Source organism: Rattus norvegicus, chromosome 3, assembly GCF_036323735.1.
Source record: "Rattus norvegicus strain BN/NHsdMcwi chromosome 3, GRCr8, whole genome shotgun sequence".
NCBI lineage: Eukaryota > Metazoa > Chordata > Mammalia > Rodentia > Muridae > Rattus > Rattus norvegicus.
In genome coordinates this window covers 58,303,580-58,321,284 of record NC_086021.1, presented here as the reverse complement: position 1 = coordinate 58,321,284, position 17,705 = coordinate 58,303,580, and the positions used below count along the sequence as shown (strand labels likewise).

Sequence of the window (17,705 nt, the reverse complement as noted above, 5' to 3'; positions counted from 1 at the left end):
CTGCTCAAGTGACTTAGTGAGATCCTATCCCTACAACAACATCAAAAATAATAAGGGCAGTGGATACATTTCAGTGGTATGACATTTGCTTCACATACATGAAGCCATATGCACAGTCTTAAGTTTCACTAAAAGAACAAGCAGGAGTTTCACCGAGGAAAATTCCATGGCAGTTCTCTGTAGTCTAACCAAGCAAAGATGGAAATAACAATAGTTTACATAAAGTTTGCATTAAATTACAGAGGAGCAATAATAATCAGATATTAATATACAACGCAATATGGGCTCCCAAACCCCATGGGAGAGAGAGCTGATCACCCAGACGTGTGGGCAATCCTGAGACTGCAGGGCAGGAGAGACCACCATTTCTGCCCATGGTTGCCCATATCCCTGCCCAAGAGGAAACTATATAGGGCCTCTGGACTAGAGGAAGATAGGGGCAGTCAAGCTGCAGGAGCCCTGCAGTCCAGACTTCGCCCAGATCTGAACGGACCTGGTCAAACAGCTCCATGCACCCAAATCCCATCGGAGGGAGAGCTAGACCTTCAGAGGGGCAGACATGCCTGGGAAACCAGAGGAGACTACTCTCTGACCACATTTCTGACTCTAGAAGAAAACTCCTAGCACCATAAGGGGCACCTGTGCACAGGGACCCAGAAGTAGGGGCAGGCCCTTGTGGTTGCTGCCCTCACGGAGAGCTGAAAGCCAGTGGACAGGAATAAATACATGCCTGAAAGCAGAACATTCTGTTCCCATAACTGGATGAAAGAAAACAGGGAAACGGATCTACAGCATGCCTGACACACAGGCCTATAGGAAGGTCAAGCCACTGTCAGAATTAGCAAAACAAGGTAACACCAGAGACAACCTGATGGCAAGAGGCAAGCACAGAAACCCAAGCAACAGAAACCAAGATTACATGGCATCTTCAGAGCCCAATTCTCCCACCAAAGCAAACACTGAATATACAAACACACCAGAAAAGCAAGATCTAGATTTAAAATCACATTTGATCATGATGATGGAAGACATTAAGAAAGACAAATAACTCTCTTAGAGAAATGCAGGAAAACACAAATAAACAAGTAGAAGACCTTAGAGAAGAAACACAAAAATCCCTGAAAGAATTATGGGAAAACACAATCAAACAGGTAAAGAAATTAAAAATGGAAATGGAAACAATAAAGGAAGGAAAAAGGGAGACAACCCTGGATATAGAAAATCAAAGGAAGAGACAAGGAACCGTAGATACAAGCATCACCAACAGAATACAAGAGATAAAAAAGAGAATCTCAGGAGCAGAAGATTCCATAGAAATCATCGACACAACTGTCACAGATAATGCAAAACAAAAAAAAAAAGCTACTGGCCAAAAAAATACAGGAACTTCAGGACTCAATGAGAAGATCACACCGAAGGATAATAGGTATAGAAGAGAGTGAAGACTCCCAACTCAAAGGACCAGTAAATATCTTCAACAAAAACATAGAAGAAAACTTCCCTAACCTAAAGGAAGAGATGCCCATAAACATACAAAAAAGCCTACAGAACCCCAAATAGATTGGACCAGGAAACAAACTCCTTCCATCACATAATAGTCAAAATACCAAGTGCACAAAACAAAGAAAGAATATCAAAAGCGTAAGGAAAAAAGGTCAAGTAACAGATAAAGGCAGACCTATCAGAATCACACCAGACTTCTCACCAGACACTATGAAAGCCAGAAGATCCTGGACAGATGTCATACAGACCCTAAGAGAACACAAATGCCAGCTCAGGTTACTGTATCCTGCAAAACTCTCAATTAACATAGATGGAGAAACCAAGATATTCCATGACAAAACCAAATTTACACAATATCTTTCTACAAATCCAGCCCTACAAAGGAAAATAAATGGTAAAGCCCAAAACAAGGAGGCAAGCTACACCCTAGAAAAAGCAAGAAACAAATCATTTTGAAACAAAACATAGAGAAGGCAAGCACACAAATATAATTTCACATCCAAATACAAATATAACAGGAAGCAACAATCACTATTCTTTAATATCTCTCAACATCAATGGACTCAATTCCCCAATAAAAAGACACATATTAACAAACTGGATACGTAATGAGGATCCTGCATTCTGCTGCCTACAGGAAACACACCTCAGAGACAAAGACAGACACTTCCTCAGAGTGAAAGGCTGGAAAACAACTTTCCAAGCAAATGGTCAGAAGAAGCAAGCTGGAGTAGCCATTCTAATATCAAATAAAATCAATTTTCAACTAAAAGTCATCAAAAATATAAGGAAGGACACTTCATATTCATCAAAGGAAAAATCCACCAAGATGAACTCTCAATCCTAAATATCTATGCTTCAAATACAAGGAAATAATCAAAGTCAGGGCTGAAGTCAAAGAAATAGAAACAAAAAGGACTACACAAAGAATCAACAGAACCAAAAGTCCTAGCCAGAGCAATCAGACAAAAAAAAGGAGATCAAGGGGATACAGATTGGAAAGGAAGAAGTCAAAATATTTGCAGATGATATGATACTATATTTAAGTGATCCCAAAAGGTCCACCAGAGAACTACTAAACCTGATAAACACCTTCAGCAAAGTGGCTGGGTATAAAATTAACTCAAATAAATCAGTAGCCTTCCTCTACACAAAAGAGAAACAAGCTGAGAAAGAAAACAGGTAAACGGCACCCTTCATAATAGTCCCAAATAATATAAAATACCTTGGTGTGACTTTAACCAAGCAAATAAAAGATCTGTATGATAAGAACTTCAAGTCTCTGAAGAAAAAAATTGAAGAAGATCTCAGAAGATGGAAAGATCTCCAATGCTCGTGGATTGGCAGGATTAATATAGTAAAAATGGCCATTTTACTTCAAAATGGGGAAGGGGAGAGGTTAGGGGGATGGTGGTCTGGAAACCGGGAAAGGGAATAACATTTCAAATGTAAATAAGAAATACCCAATTTAATAAAGATGGTAATATATATATATATATATATATATATATATATATATATATATATAATGCAATCTGGTGATGTGAGTGTTAAGAGTGAGATTGTTCAAATAATTATGTAACTGAGCAGTTTTTGAGTTCTCTGACACTTTATTTTTGTCTTTCCCAAATGGAAGCCTTTCTGGCTGTGTTTCATGATTAACTGCCACCATCATTCGGTGACTGTGCCTATGTGGTTGCTGGCAGAAGCAAGGAGTGAGGACAGGAAGATTCAGTCTGAAAAGCCAGTTTGGCTTCTTTAAGATGATGGATTCTATGCTAGGCCTCAAAGAAAAACTCAAGGAGCAGAACAGAATCCCTTCCAGACGAAGATGTGGCCAAAGGATATAGAGGTTTTAAGAAAGACAATTACATTCCTCTCACGAAGCAAATACTGTTGCCCACTTCTGTCTTCAGACATAGCAACTTCCTTCGAGCAGTAGCATGGAGACTTAATAGAAGGGGCCTTGAAAGCAGAGCCAGCCATTACTTTGGCTTTAAACGGGCACAGTCACTTTTCAGGGACTTACATGTTATTCACTTCAGATAATGGAAGAGAAAAAAATACGGCAATTTTCAAAATACAAAATCCCTTATATTCCAAGTAAACCTGTATTTGTCCTTAAAGTTAAGAGAACACCTTTTGTCCATGTGGTTGCAGACTGAATGCTTTCCACAAGCGCAGCAGCCATTTTATAGCCCTCTTCCCTGTCCCTAGAGCTGTCACCTACCGTCGAGGCTCCTGACAGAGAGCTTCATCCAGGATACTTGCTCAGGTGGACATTGGTATTACTGAGTGTTCAATTTATGGCTGGAGAACAATATTCAATCTGAAGAGGAAACTTCAATCTGACAAAAGTCTTAAAGAAAACTCCCTGTCACAGACAATTTCAATTCCATTTTCCCATCTAGCATGGGAAGAGGCTAAATGTATTAGAGGGCAAACATTGTAAAAAGGAACAATGGAAATCCTGAAAAAATATTTTTGAAAGATTAATAACTTTAAGTGTTCCTTAACAGAGTGTATTATGAACACTTAACGATAGTTGCTTTGAGAAATGCCATTATTTCAAAATAATTAAAATATCAAATAAAATTTTTTTAAAAAAATCTCAATAGGAAAAATAACAGTTTTAAATATACTCTCATAATGATGCCTCACATAGGGATTACTTGCATGCTTAATTTCCAGTTGATTCGGAGGTTTGACCATGTTGGAAGAGGTGTGTCCTTGTTGGAGGTGGTGTGTCACTGGGAGTAGGCTTTGAAGTTTCAAAACCACACAACAGGTCCAGTGTCCCTCTCCCTCTGCCTAATATTGGTGTGGAATGACAATACAAAAATCTCAACTATTGCCATGTCTGTCTGCTTCCCAATGAGGATAATGGATTAGGCCACTGGAACTGTAAGACAGTCGACAATTAAATGCTTCCTTTGTAAGAGTTTGGTGCTGATTTCTTATCACAGCAACAGAACAGTAACTAAGACAGAGCCAGTACCGGGACTGGGATATTCTTGTGACAGGTCTGACCATGCTATTGCTTGGAGAAATATAGAATTTGGAACTTTGTACTACAAAACAAATAAATGCTAGGCTAACAAGAAAATGGAAGATGGGTGCCAAAGGCAATTTAGATGGTGCAGGACCAGATCAAGATGTTTCAGAGAGGAAGAATATTAATGACTTAGAGTGACTTAGAGGCCATTCTTGTGATGTTTTGGAAAGGATGTGACTGCTTTTTGCCCTTGACCTAAAATTCTTCCCGAAGCTAAATTGACGTTTTGAATTAATGGCATTGGCAGAGGAGATTTTACAACAGCCTTGTGTCAACGGTGCCACATGCTTATTAGTAGTCACTCTTATGTAGACCTACAATTAAAAGACCAAGCAATGAAAAAGGAAGCATTAAAACATACGTTCTGCAGAGAAAAAGAACACCAGGAAATGAAAGGTTGGAGTCAAGTCCCGTGTTCAAGAAGATAAAAAAATAAAGTTTAAGAAATGCCTGATTCAAAATGGAATGGCATCATCAGGGGAAGACACTACCTGGCTAATCCTGTGAGCTGTTAAATAAATACACCAGATGGATTTCTTGGGCCTAGAAACCATCAGCAAGTTAAAGCTTATGCAAATCTAAGTTTCAGCACAAGCAAGCAGAAGAATTTAGCATCCTCAACCACATGGCTATGGCTTTAGAATCAAGGATACAGGGAAGGCATTGTGAAACCTTCCTTTTGTGGTTAAGAGAATCTGCTGAGGAGCTCAGAGGCCAAGAGAGGCTGTTGTGCGAAGGTAAATTCTGAAGTGAGCTGGAGGTTCCCAAGTGATGGATATCCTAGATCTATGGACTACCTTCCAAGGAGAGGCGCAAACCATGTGTGCAATCAGTCAAAGAGAGAGAGAGAGAGATGCATGCTGCAGTCAGAAAAACGGAAAGGAATTGAAGACCATAGGGGCACTTTAATGTCAAACATGGAGTGTAGAATTTGCAGTTTTCCCTGCTGCGTTTTGGTCTTGCTCTGGTCCAGTATTTCTCCATGATGTTGCCTTCTCTCTCTTTTTGAATGGTGCTGAACATTCTGTTCCATTTTATGATAGAAGTATATGATCTGGATTTTTTTTTTTACTTTATTTTAGAGGATGTTACTGTGACTCTCAGAAGAGACTTTGAGCTCTTAAACAGTCTGAAAACTGAAATACTATGGAGAATTTTGAAGTTGGACTGAATGCATGTTTCATTATGATGTGATGACTACAAGCTTTTAGGGACTAGGGAGTTTAGGGTAATGGTTTGAATTAAAATGCGCCCATAAGCTCATATCAATTTACACTTACTCTATTTGGGAATAGTTATGACGTATGGACATGTTGGAGTGGAGCAGATAGGTCCTTATGAAAGGAAATGTGCCACTCAGGGTGTTTTTTGAAGTTCCTAAGGTGCAGGCCAGGCCCATCTCTCTCTCTCTCTCTCTCTCTCTCTCTCTCTCTCTCTCTCTGTCTGTCTGTCTGTCTCTCTCTCTCTCTCTCTCTGTGTCTTTCTGTCTCTGTGTCTGTGTGTGACTGTGTATGTGTGTGTTTCTCTCTGTCTCTGTGTGTGCCTATATCTGTCTCTGTCTTACTCTATCTCTCTATGTGTCTCTGTGTCTCTACCTCTATGTCTGTCTCTGTGTGTGGGCCTGTCTGTCTCTGCCTCTGTCTGTCTCTATCTCTGTGTGTCTGTCTCTGTCTGTCTCTGTCTCTCTCCCTCACTCCCTCCCTCCCTCACTCCCTCATCCCCTCCCTCCAGCCTATTGTAGACCAGGGTGTGTAAAGTTCTCAGCTACTGCTCCAGAGCCATGCCTGTCCACTTACTATCATAATTATGGTAATGGGCTAACTCCTGAAACATTAAGAAAACCCCAATTAAATGCTTTCTTTGATAAGAATTGCCTTGGTCATAAGGTTTCTCCACAGATATAAAACAGTAACTAAGACATGTACAAAGACCTCCATCAGAAAAAGAAGAGGACTGGTGAGATGGTTCTGTGGTTAAGTGCACCGACAACTCTTCCAGAAGATTCAGGTTGTATTCCAACTTTCCATACTGTAGCTTACAACCGTCTGTGACTTCAATTCTAGGAGATCCAAAGCCTTCTTCTGGCCTTCATTTGTGTCAGGCACACATGTGGTACACAGACATAACATAGAGGAAAACACCCATACAGATAAAATGAATTTAATTTTAAAAAAAATGAAGTGCTATATAAAATAGTTCAGTTTGGTTTGGCTTGGCAAATGGGGGTAGGGGAAAAAAGCCATCAACTGTCAAGGGCTTCTCAGGGGTGGAGCTTATAAGCCCCTCCTTGTACAAATTTTAAATCAACTTAAACATACATATATAATCAAAGCATTCATTATCTCTTCATACTAAAAATTTTCAAAATCATGTCTCTTAGATGTTTTAGATATGTAGTATAAAAGTAGCCAACTTATTCTGCAATGACATATGAGTTTCATATATTTCTTTTCTCTACCCTTAAACTCCCCAGACTCTAGTAAGAACCATCTACTTTCAAATTTCATGATACCAATTTAATTAGATTCTACCCATGAGTGAGTTTTTAGAATATTTGTCTTTACAATGATTAATAATGTTAAATATCTTTTCAAACACTTGTTGGCCATTTGTATACATTCTTTAATAAATGTCTACTCACGTTTACAGTCAATATTTCAAAACCATTTTGTCAATCCTTAAGAAATACACAACAATGAAGACAAATGATTAACAAATGGTATAATAATATGTTTAAATGTATTGAGTCAGACCCAGTGACACATATCTTTAATTCCAGCACTTGGGAAGCAAAGGCAGAAAGATCTCCATGTGTTTGCAGCCAGCATGGTCTACAATAAGTTGTAGGACATCTAGAACTGTATAATGAGAGCCTGGCTCAAAAAATACATATATCAATATAACATTGCATATTAGTCACCATGTTAAGTATATATTGATTAAATACTTTAGAGGTTTTATATCCAATTAAAGGTCAAAGAGTGTCAACATTTTAGAAAAGCTATATATTGCTTATCATCAGCATGAATATAAAGATATAAGTGAAAGATTATTTAAAACAATATTATATGAAAAGAGAGCTAGACATGTCACGCAAGTATCATAAAAGTATATTATGTTAAAAAGAAAAGGGATAATTATAACCGTAAAGGAGAGGCAATGTTCTCATAGCAATAAAGAAGAATACAGCTTTATATTGTGTGTTCCTAGTTGCATGTATATTTAAAATAAATAAAGAAAAATTAATAATGTAGAGAAATGTATACATATCAATAATCACACTGGAAGATTTTTAGCATACCTGTCTCAGTAGTGGATAAACAAAGCATGAAAAATTTACATGATAAAACTGACTACCTGCTTTCCATAAACAAGGAAACTGAACACAACAATAAAAACATTTTTAAAGTACAGTGAACTATTTACCAAAAAAAAGTTTATGTCCTGGAACGTAGAACAAATCTCAACAAATTTTAAAGCATCAAAATGACACAGGAAATATAACCTAGAAGTTGACAGCAAAAAGAAAATGTTTAAACCTCAACCTCTAAAAGCAAAATACAATATAAGTCATAGAAATCTCTAAAAGAAAATTTAGATACGTTTAACTAGTTATAACTAAAATATAGTATATCCAATAATATGGAATGCAGCCAAAATGGTAATAATCAGACATGTTTTAGTTTTAAATGAGTATTTTAGAAAAAATTGAAAAGTGGTTGTCTACTCATCCAGTCTTATGGAGGGGTCAGGCACCATGGGACAAGCAAGTCTCCACCTCAGGCCACTGGATCCAGGCTGAGTTCCTTGCCCTTGTGGTCCATTACACAAAGACTGATTGCAAAGAGCATCATTCACAGCTTAAGGCTCTACTCTGACCCACAAATCAGCATCGGTCATGTCCATCATGGAACTTCATTAAGGTGTCCCTCTGAGAACCTCACCCAAAATAAGCTACAAATGCAAACAATAGCAGAGTTAGTGTTTGTGGTGTGCGTGTCTCTCTCTCTCTCTCTCTCTCTCTCTCTCTCTCTGTGTGTGTGTGTGTGTGTGTGTGTGTAAATAGCTATTGATTATCTACATTACCCACAGATATAAGTGCTACTATTGCAGCCTTGGGGATACCTTGCTGGACATTGTTGTGGTTCATAGACATCATAGGTGCATAGGACTATCGATAGCTTTACTCTGTTAAGAGCTTGCATAACACCTTTGGATACTATGACAGCTAGATTTTAGGGACAATGCATACTAATGATTCTAATACTTGGGAGGTATAGGTTGAAGGATCAAGGGTTCAAGGCCATTCTGGCTTTATTGCATGTTCTAGGCCAGCCTAAGCTACATGAGACCCTGCCTCAAAAACAAAGCAAAAAAGAAGAGGTCAATGAGGCAATTTAGTGTTTGCTAAAACCCAAGACTGCTTTATAACACAATGCATAGAAAGTCCATTGTATTACAATCAAAAGAACTAAAGTATCACCCTAAAGAGTAGTGAAAACGTACTAGAAAGATTACATTTAGAGTAGGACAGCAATGTCATAGAACTGAGCCCAAAAAGCTCAAAAGAAATTTTTAAGTTCAGAAGAAATAAGATTTTGATTCAGGACATAATTTTTCTACAGGGAGAAAATCGTGCCAAAAGAAATAAATTCCCTGCAGATAAGCAGCATGGATCTCCAACCCTGACTAATCCTCCTCGCCTCTCCATCTTGTCTCCACTCCTGCTCTTCTCCAAATGTTACAGGAGCATTGGTACCACTATCATGTTACCTCACTTTGCAGGAAGATAAGACTTCTTACTAAGTGCATAATTTCTTATTCACTTCTTCTTGCCAAATCTATATTCATCCATTTTTTAGGAAACGTGTTAGAACAAATTCGCACATGAATTTGTTCCTGTTCATTACCAACACTACCTCATCTTCAGATCCTAAAAGCAGATTTTGCCTATACTCTTACATATTTGCTTCTCGTTGGCTAGAATGTCTGTGTGTTTGTAAATATTTAAGTTTCTGCTTTCCTATGTTGAAAAATGGAAAAAGATCAAATTCAATGAACATTGAGTTCACTTGGAAATTCCTGCCCTTATTCACGTCAGAAACATGTTGACCATAAATTGAAAATTTAGACGACTAACACTGTGTTTCCATCTTTCTATACCCAAATCCCTGGATCTGATCATTAAAACATTGTTTTAAATGTCTTTAAAAAAATAAGAGTAACATTAAAAAAAACTGTATGGTTCATGTAAAGAAAATATATCTGTAATGATTATTGCATATACATTAAATATATCTGTAATATTGTAACTCTAAGCAGTCTGTGAGTAAAAGTGACATCCAAGTGTGATGATGAGAAATTTGATGACTTGCAGAAGAAGGACAGAAGCTATGCCTAGGAAGTTAGATTCTGTGTTAAAAATGAGTTAGTTCGGAATGTAGCTCAGTGGTAATGCACTTACCCAAGGCCCTGGTCCATTCCTCTCTGACACAAAATAATAACAAAAGTATGTGTTGGAGCAAAGGCACTTCTACCTATACAGACTTAAATAAAAATCCACTGGTCTTGAAGAAAAGGAGCAAAAGCTTCCAAGACTGAGTGTGTAATATTCCCATGATAATATAAGACTCTGTACTGAGACTTCTAATACTAGAGTGGAAATTCCTTGAAAAAATGGCATCAGAACAAAAGAATAAAACCACTGAAGATGATCATGGAAGTCGAATTTTAAAATCTGAGGAAGGTGGAGGGGAGGCAGAAAGGCAACCTATTTTAAAAAAGCAAAAAACTCAACAGTGTGGAAAACTGATCCTTAAAAATTTAATAAAGCAGCATGCAAAGTTTGTGGCATAAACATCTTAATATCCTCAAACTGCAAAAAGGAAAATCCTTTAATTATAAGTAAGAGATTATGGAATAAGAGTAGGTAGATATAAAACACAACAGCTTGATGTTAGCAAAAGTCACTCATAAATGCTAGAAATGAAAAGATAAGGAATAAGTTCTGACTACAAGGTAAATTTTTTTACTGTATCCAGCACAAGAATTCATTATTAAGGAACTCCCCTGACCTTTGTTCCTCCCTAACACTTCTTGATATGATTCCTGACATTCATATTTTCACAATCCCCTTTCAATTACATCTTCAAAGCTGTTGAAGCAGCTCTTCCTGTGCCTTCTAAAGGAAGAATTCCATCTCCAAGAAAACGGCATTGATTCAAATGTGCAGACAGACACAATTACAGATGCATGAGACCATATGGCCCCCTGTCTGATAAACACAAACTTATGGATAGATTTCACATCCTAAAATTCAACATTGAAAACTCATCAACTTCTTTCTCCTATAGGCATTTTTGCTTTGCACTCCCTATCTCAGTAATTGACTCTACTATTTACTATAAATCCCCACCAGGAATAGGAAAGTCATTATTCACTACGTCTTTTGAGGGGACTCTTTAATTTCAATTGTTCTGTGTCTGTGCATGGTGCGGTGCACATATATGCACAGTGATGCTAGGGTTAGTTAGGGTTTTACTGCTATGAACAGACTCCATGACCAAGGCAATTCTTATAAGGACAATGTTTAATTGGGGCTGGCTTACAGGTTCAAGGTTCAGTCCATTGTCATCAAGGTGGAAGCATGGCAGAATCCAGGCAGGCATGGTACAAAAGCAACAGAAAGTTCTACACCTTCATCTGAAGGCCACTAGGAGAATACCGTCTCTTATGCACTAGACAGAGCTTCAAAGGCCACCCCCCACAGTGATGCATTTCTTCCAACAAGGCCACGCCTCCTAATAGTGCCACTCCCTGGGCCAAGCATATTCAAATCACCACAGCTGGCATGTGATGGGGTTTGAACTCAGGTCTTTGTTTATAGTAGGCACTGAGGTCTTTGTTTATAGAGGGCAAGCTCTTTACCCTCAGGGGTATCCAAGGCCTTAACTACTTGAAACATGGTCTCACTCTAAAGCTCAAATTGGTCCTGACCTGTCTAGGGCTGGCCTCACTAGCCTCAGCTTGCCAACTTTCTGCCTTGACCCATTCTTGACCCCAATTCTTTGTCCTAGTGTAAGGCAGTACACCATGGTTGGAGTTAAGAGAGAGGCAAAGTTATTTACTTCATGCCCAGAAATTGAAAAATTACTGAAGGAACTGAAGTGCTACTACTCTTCCAAGGACATGCTCCCAATAACCTAAAGACCTCCCACTGGACCTGACCTACAAAAGACTCTGACAAGTCTTAAAGGCATCAATCTTGGGAGCGAACCCTGGCAGACACTTATCCAAGCCACAGCTAGTTTTCATTCACCATGCTGAAATTCACTGGCTGGTCCTAGGCAAAAATGCTCTACTACAGAAGTACTTCAGACAAACTGAGAAGCTCTTAGAATTATTCTGCCAATAGCTGTCTTTCAGTTCACTTGCTATTTTTCTAACTATTGTTAATAGTAATTAACGATAATTTTATTTCTTGTAGTTCATCAGCTTCTAAGTGTCTCTCTGTTTCCAGCCTGTGGAAAATGCCTTGCCTTCGCACTTCATTTAAAAATGTTTTTAAGTAGAAGGTTGATTCGCAGAGACAACTTTGAAAATTCTGACACCCTAATTAACTAGTCCATGTAATCTTGCTTTTGATATTGACTCTTTTTGCACCTGTGGACTCATTTTTAATTAGATTAAGAAGTTACACTGTATAAACTGAAAACCCCATTTTATTCAAAGGCTCCTGAGACCAAGCCCTGCTTGTTTACCACATGCAAAAGCTCAGTGGAATGTGCACTTACTTTTGAGCCACTGCCTGGCTTACAGCAAACTTATCCCCAACAACTGTGTCCTATGTAATTCATCTAAATATAAAACCTTGGCTTTCAAATAACGCAAACCTAGGATTTGTTATTCCTCTTCATTACTTGAAGTTGAAAATGTATGAAGACTAGAGTTTGAAAAAGAAAGAAAGGTAAGCAAAAAATTTTTTTCTTTTCCTGATTTACTTCAAATTATATACTTTCTCCTATTCACTCAGTGGAACATAATATACAAATCAAAGCTAATAGAATAAGCAACCCCATAAGTAAAGCCTAACAATATAATAATTGAGTTAAATAATAAATCTCAAATATTATGTGTTACACCTTTATGTAAATCTAAAACAACTGTAGCTAAAATATAATATTTTTAGAGTAGGTCATATATTCAGATATAGTAAACAACTACACAAAGGGGGCCACACCCAGACTCAGGGTTACCAAGGGGTGTTTGTGAGAAGGAGGTAAAAATGGAATCGGGAGAAGAGACTCTATTATCAGAAAGAGGCTATTTTCAAGACCCTGAGATCAGAGAATGAATTCATGGGTGCTTCTTACATTGCAATAAAATTTAAAATAACTATATCAGCCCAGATATCAGTCAGAATAAACTCAGGAAAGGGGAGACAGACTGAAGAGGTAGATTACCAGGAAAAGTGCTGTGGTACAGCACTCTCATAAATGCCAGACAGGTATAACTACCCACATGGAATCTCAGCACTTGAAAGGTGACAGGGAAACTCAGACCATGCTAGCTAGTTATGGCTAATGTAATAATTGAGCTCTGGGTTCAACCGGAAGACTCTTCCTCAGTATGTAAGGTGGGGAGTGGTTGAAGAGAACAACAAGTATCACTTATTGTCTCCACATACATATATACATATTCATATGCACAGCTGCACATATATACATACTTGTGAATGGGTACACTTGTGCCACATGCATGCATACACACATGTAACACACACCAAATATTTGAAAAAAAGGAAAGCAGAGAGAATTCAACCTAGGAAATTGGTTAAGTGTCTTAGTTAAGATTTGTAATAATAGAACAGCGTGACCATAAACAACTTAGGGAAGGAAATGTTTATTTCAGCTTACAGCTGTCAGGTCGCATGCCATGGCTGAGAGTGGTCAGCAATAGGGCCCAGGTGTGGTACAGGTGAGAAGGGACTTCTACTCATCATGACCAGTCAAAGGCCTAGGTTACATAAACTCTCCATGACTGTTAGTTTTAATTGTACACTTGATACAATTTAGAGTCGTCTAGAAAAAGAGTCTAAACTGAGGATTGTCTAGATCAGGTTGGCCGATGGGCATTCCAGTGCACAATTGTCCTGCTTACAACAATTGATGTAGGAAGATCTAGGTGGGCAGTGCTATTCCCTGGAATTAGGTCCTTGTCGATGCCATTGGTTACCTCCACACCTTGAAAGTAAGACCCTATTGCTGAAGGCAGCACATACTTATGGCACAGAATGTAAAGAAACCTAGCTGCTACCCAACTGGAAGCTTTACCCATAGTAAATAATATTCCTAATGCCGGAAGTATTTATACATGCTACCAAAGGGAAAAAGTAATCACCCAGCTATGAAGCTTACAGACTCCAATATTGGAATGTCTGCAAGATATGTCCACTTGTACAAGAGTGGCATGAATATTATAGAAGTAACTGACCATTTTTGGATTGAATTTAAGGATCACTCCATGAGATACCACCCACATTAGACACTGCTAAAGTAGCCAAGAAACTAAGACTAAATAGGTAACAGGCCTATGGGAAACATAATAATAATAATCTACCAAGTGAACACAGCAATAAAAATAATTCCTATTGGCGGTAACACTTAAAGCTGTAACACTTGGAGCTGTAACACTTGAAGCTGTAACACTTAGGGCTGGCTGCCGCCGCCTCCCTATATCAACAATGAAGGTGTCCTGCAGTAAAGGCTGTTGAGAAGAATCCAACCGTGTTGCGTCTTCCTTGCTGGACGCGGTGGGCGCGACAAAGTGGTGGCCCGTACGGGGACGAGGACATCCTCGTGGATCTCAGAACTCTTCAGCTTCAGGACCAGCGACGTCGGAAAAGTTCCCGGTAAGGGACGATAAAGTTCTCTGGAGCATTGGCCAGACACCGGACCAACTGCAGTGTCTGTCACCGATGATCAAAGCTGATGTACCTGTAGGCTGCGCAGAGTATCCCGTCCCTTGCCACAGCGTAGATGGAACTCGACAATGCGTTAAGCGAAATAAGGCGCGTGAAGAAAAAACCTGGCATACACTCATGGAGGGCTTCTGAAAAGGCTTTGTTCACGGTTACTGGAGGCTGGGGGGGGGGGGTGGGGGTAAGGGGTGGAGGGATGGGTACTACTCAGTTATAGCCTGAAGAGCAAGAAGTTGTGTGTGGTATTTCCCAGGAGGGTGTCGAGGGGAGCAGTGTGTATCTAAACAAACACACACACAAAAATGAACGAACAAAAAAGGTTTTGAATGTTTTCGCCACAGAAAAATGACAAGTGTTTGAAGGTTTTGATGTCCGCACTGGTTTTGATTTAAGCACTAGACGATGAACAAATGTACCCCAATTCCACGTGGTAGTCTGTTGAACCCAGGGCTGTCCGAATGCAAGACAAGCGCTCTCCCACTGGGCCACACCCCCATCGATGCAGACTGGGTTTACTGTTGTTATATAATCTTATATCAGTTAAAAGTTTCATTTAGTAGTCGGAGCACGGGGGCCGGCCGTGAGGAGCACTGGAGGTGGGGAACATGTTGGAGTCCGAGCTGGGCAGAAAGTGGGACGGGTGCATGGCGGATGCGGTACTGAAGCTAGGTTCTGGTTTTGGATTAGGAATTTTCTCCCTCACCTTCTTTAAGAGAAGAATGTGGCCATTAGCCTTTGGTTCTGGCGTGGGATTGGGGATGACCTACTCCAACTGTCAGCATGACTTTTTAGGCTCCATATTTTTTTCTACATGGAAAATATGTCAGAGAGCAGTGACTTATGCTGAGAACATCCCAGTGGGAGGAAAGAGAAACCGTGTTTATTTCTCAGGAATACTGAAGTGTCCTGGAGTGCGCTGACGTCCCGTGACAGTGCCATCAACTCCAGCCACTGTTTATGTGTTTGAAACCAAGTCTGTTGCTTTTGTTTCATCTCTTTGGAAATTGTAAGGAGGTCTTAAATAAATGAAAAACAGGAAAAAAATCATTTAGTGAATTTTAAAAAAGCCAACACTGTATAGAGGTCAGGAGACAGCTGGCGTGAGTGCCTTATTATGTAATGATAACGTCTAAGCGACAGCCATGCATCTTCTATGTTCTCCAGTGAGGTCCTGGCAGGTTAATGTCTGCGTGTTCTGGCCTTTTCTGCTTGGGAGATCAAATTGTGGTTCACAAGGCAGGGAAACTCTCCTTTAAAGCACAACCTAGGCTGTTCCCAAACTTGTGATCTTGCTTCACCTTCTTCTAAAGTTTGTATGTATGTATGTATGTATGTATGTATGTATGTATGTATGTATGTATGTACACTGTAGCTGTTTCAGACACACCAGAAGAGGTCATCGGATCCCATTGCAGATGGCTGTGAGCCACCATGTGGTTGCTGGGATTTGAACTCAGGACCTCTGGAAGGGCAGTCAGTGCTCTTAACCACTGAGCCATCTCTGCAGCCTTGCTTCATCTTCTTGATTCCAGTGTTCACCCATGGCAACTAAGAGAGGGGCCCATGTTCACCCAGGCTGAGGAGTGAACTCAGGGCCAGGGGAACTGGACCATTGGTACTCCAGTCTTCATGATCCTTTGTGGTGCTTTGCTGACAGAAACCTGCCTTATCTATCGATGTATTCTCAAGTCATTCTAAGACACAGAAAACACCACTACCACCGATTACCGACTGGCCAGTCATGGGGTGTTCCATGTTATATCCAGCTGACATATACTAACCATTAAAGAGAATGATCTAGAATCTCAGCCTGAGGTGCAGGTCTGCAATCTCTACACACATCCATGCTGTCCCAGGGACAGCAGGCTAGCGGGCTTTGCAGCCATCTCAAGCTTGCTCTGAGGAGTTTCAGGTTTTGTTTTGTTTTGTTTTGTTTTGTTTTTTGTTTTTTTTTGCTTAAAGTTAATAAAGTATATAACTGTTCTTCCTTCTGTCTAACTCTGGGCCAACCACTTTGCTCAGACTTGTGAGGGACACAGAGGTAACCATACATACAGGATGAAAGGGAGACAGAGCACTTTAGGGCTTGCCATGGGAGGTGAAGATACTTGTCCACATGTCCAAGAGGACGAGGAAGGCCAAACAGACAAAAAGCCCTAGCTTCCGAAGGGACAAAGCCCAGACTGGTGTAGAAGGTGTGTGGCTTCAAAGGGTTCCTAGGATCCAAATACAGCCTGTCTCGGGTCCAGAGCCTTGCACCCCAATTAGGGCAGCAGCCGCGGGTGTCCTGTTACTTGAGACAGCTTTGGAAGCTGTGACTAGGGTTAAGAGACGTCAGTAGAATGGGAGACCATGGCTGTTAAGGCTGGCTATTACCTCATAGCAGGAGTGGTTGTCTGAGCACCACTGTAGATAGTAGTCAGTGAGCTCAGCCACTGAGAGGCTCTCCTAGAGAGTGGGAGGGGATTGCCTGTAGAAATGGCTCAGCACTTGGTGCTCTTACGGAGGGCCTAGGTCCCAGTACCCACACCAGACAGCTCACGACTGCCAACTCCAACTTCAGGGGCATCTGATGCCATCTTCTGACTTCTCTGGTTGGGCACCTGCGCTCGAGTATTACACAGACAGACAAGTAGGCAAGCACAAATATACGTAAAAATAAAAATGTCATTGTGCATATGTATAGGTTGATGTCTTTATGCCGGAAGGTAGGTATGGGATAGACTGAGGCCTGTCATTGGACAAGAAGGAAGGATGGGCAGGAGAAAAGTTTTAGGAGGAAGAATGAGGAGAAGGATTCTTCTCTGCGCATAGATATAGGTTATTATGAACATTTTAAAGGGACAGGTGTGTATGGGATTTTGTGCTGTCTAGATGGGCAAATTATATCTTATCAATTGGATCAGAGGTTATTGTGTGGTATGCTCTTTCCTGTGGTGACTTCATTGAGTTCAAGAGAAGGTGTTTTGGGGGCTGGAGAGATGGCTCAGCGGTTAAGAGCACTGACTGCTCTTCCAGAGGTCCTGAGTTCAATTCCCAGCAACCACATGGTGGCTCACAACCATCTGTAATGAGATCTGATGCCCTCTTCTGGTGTTTCTGAACACAGCTACAGTGTGCTCATATGAATAAATAAAGCCTTAAAAAAAAAAAAGATTGAAAGAGAAG

The 17,705-nt window shown here is 40.0% G+C and overlaps 1 pseudogene; it reads left to right on the top strand.

Annotated features, from left to right (window-relative positions):
• The first annotated feature begins 15,142 nt into the window (after positions 1-15,142).
• Micos10-ps2 (mitochondrial contact site and cristae organizing system subunit 10, pseudogene 2) lies at positions 15,143-15,374 on the top strand (annotated as a pseudogene).
• The last annotated feature ends 2,331 nt before the right edge of the window (positions 15,375-17,705 follow it).